The 2521-nt window shown below is 41.9% G+C and overlaps 1 non-coding gene across 1 annotated transcript; it reads left to right on the top strand.

The window, feature by feature from the left end:
- The first annotated feature begins 1856 nt into the window (after positions 1 to 1856).
- On the top strand, positions 1857 to 2131 carry LOC119805626. Its single transcript, XR_005283942.1, has one exon.
- Positions 2132 to 2521: the final 390 nt, after the last annotated feature.

Genomic DNA, 2521 nt, shown 5'->3' with positions numbered 1-2521 from the left:
CTCTCATCTGGCCTTGGGGGCACCTGCACACACTAACACGCAAACACAAATACATTGAAATCTTAAATAAAAATTTAAAAGACATCTTTAAAACGTGATGATGCGGCGGAGATTTGAAATAACCAAAAATAGTCCTTTTCGAATAAAACAGTTTTAATAAAGGGAGAAAAATGGGATAGACTTACGCAAACCAAGAGGAAAAGGGAAAAGAGGGCGGGCCTACCCCAAACCCAGTTCTTTTAAAGGTATCCTCCGCCCCTGGGGTGGCCACGCCCCTCAAACAAGGGAGTGGTCGGCCGCCCCAACATCAATGCAATCCCCTCCAATAGATTTTATAAGAACAAATTTGGAATTAACACTCCGTAAATGACATAACTATTGTTACATTCATAAATCTCTTGTGTGACATCTTGACATCTTTCAAAAAAAAAAAAAACCACGTTAACTCAGGGGACTAATAGGATAGAAAGGAAAGAAATATTTTTTTTAATTCCCATAAATTTATGAGTCTTGTTTTTGGTTCTCTGCTTATTTTGTTTTCTTTTTTAAAAAATATTTATTTATTTATTATGTATACAATATTCTGTCAGTGTGTGTGCCTGCAGGCCAGAAGAAGACACCAGACCTCATTACAGATGGCTGTGAGCCACCATGTGGTTGCCAGGAATTGAACTCAGGACCTTTGGAAGAGCAGGCAATGCTCTTAACCGCTGAGCCATTTCTCCAGCCCCCTTATTTTATTTTCTTGAGACATAGCCTCACTATGTAGCCTGTAGCGGCCCAGAACGATGCAGATTAAGCTAACCTTGAATTCACTGAGACCCGCCGACGTCTTCCTTGTAAGTGCCAGGATGGAAGTTGCTCACTATCTTGCCCAGGACAAGCCTTGTTTAGTCATATTAAATGCTGTTTCAATCTCGATCCTTAAGACACAATTGATTCCATGACCTACGATCTGTCTTGGAAGATTAGGTGGTTACAACAGCCAGACGTGAGCACGGTTGTTAAGAAGTCTTGTTTGGAGCCAGAGTGATGACCCAGAAGTTAAGAATGCTTCTGGCTCTTCCAGAGGATCTGATTTGGTCCCTAGGACCCAGATGGCAGTTCACAACAGTCTATAACTCCAGCCCCAGGGCATATAACACATTCTACTGGCTGCTATGGGCACTGCATGGCCATGGTACACAGACACAGATGCAGGCAACACATGTACACATCAAAAGTAAGTTAAAAGATAAAATTTAAAAGAGTGTACTAGGTACCAAGATAGCCATGTGAGTCTCTTAGGCTATCAAAGTGGGCATGGCAAAGATAGGTGTCCACTAATCTATGTCTATGCACACTAACCTGTATTTAAAAACTAATATGTGTATATATGCACATTAATGCACACATGTAAATATTTCTGACCATTTCTATTAGAGTTCTTTGGCGCACGAATTCCTGTAGCTCCCTCTCCTTGTTTATCTGAAACCTCTTCCTCCAGCATTGAATACCAGATGACATTTATCATCAAGTTACTTGTTTGTTCAATCCCAACACAGTTTATTCACCAGTTTCAAGATCACCAACTTGTACCCCACCCTAATAAGAAACAACTTGGTGGGGCTGGAGAGATGGCTCAGAGGTTAAGAGCATTGCCTGCTCTACCAAAGGTCCTGAGTTCAATTCCCAGCAACCACATGGTGGCTCACAACCATCTGTAATGGGGTCTGGTGCCCTCTTCTGGCCTGCAGACATGCACACAGACATAATATTGTATACATAATAAATAAATAAATATTAAAAAACAACTTGGTCACACAAAAAGTCAGTACCTATTTCTCTATTTATATTCTGTTTTAAATATTAGGTTTTCTCTGTAGTGCTGGATGCACATTGGGTTGGAGGTACCCTACAGCACACCAGGTTTGTGGAAAAATCATGCTCCAGAGGAAGCAGAGGCACGCCTGCTTGAGAGCCAGTAGTTCCATGTGCAGTTTTCCTCTGATGGGTCCTGAGTACTGTTGCCATGGAGATAACAGCTGCGCCGTGTCATTATCGATCCACCAATAGCCAGAGAAGCTTTGCAGTCAGGATATCGTTTAGCAGACAGAGTGGTTTCTGCTGGACACTAATGACTGCTACAAACGCGTGAGTTGCTAACATCGCAGGAAGTGAACGATTTGCATCTGGAGAGCAAATGTAGAATCAGACAGTCCACACAAGCGAGCAATGCAGCCCACGAAATCATCACTCGGTGGGAAACTTCCAAGGAAACTAGGAAGACAGATGGGGACACTGCCCAACTTGCTCCTTTTCTAAGGATGAACCCCAAATTAAAATCTTCTCATTTTGCCAAATCAATAAATATTCAATTCAATTCAACTTACTTGTTCCTCTCATGCAATCCTTTGGGATTCGATCATCTACAAAGTCAGACTGTTTTCAACCACAGTACTTAGTAAACTAGATTCACAGTTCTAACCGCTCTCCTGCAGTGGTTTGAAAGCACTGAGTTTTTGTCCATTCAGCCAATAGC

The sequence above is a fragment of the Arvicola amphibius genome, chromosome X (assembly GCF_903992535.2).
Source record: "Arvicola amphibius chromosome X, mArvAmp1.2, whole genome shotgun sequence".
Classification (NCBI taxonomy): Eukaryota; Metazoa; Chordata; class Mammalia; order Rodentia; family Cricetidae; genus Arvicola; species Arvicola amphibius.
Note: the sequence above shows the minus strand (reverse complement) of the source record. Positions and strands in the feature narration are given on the sequence as shown.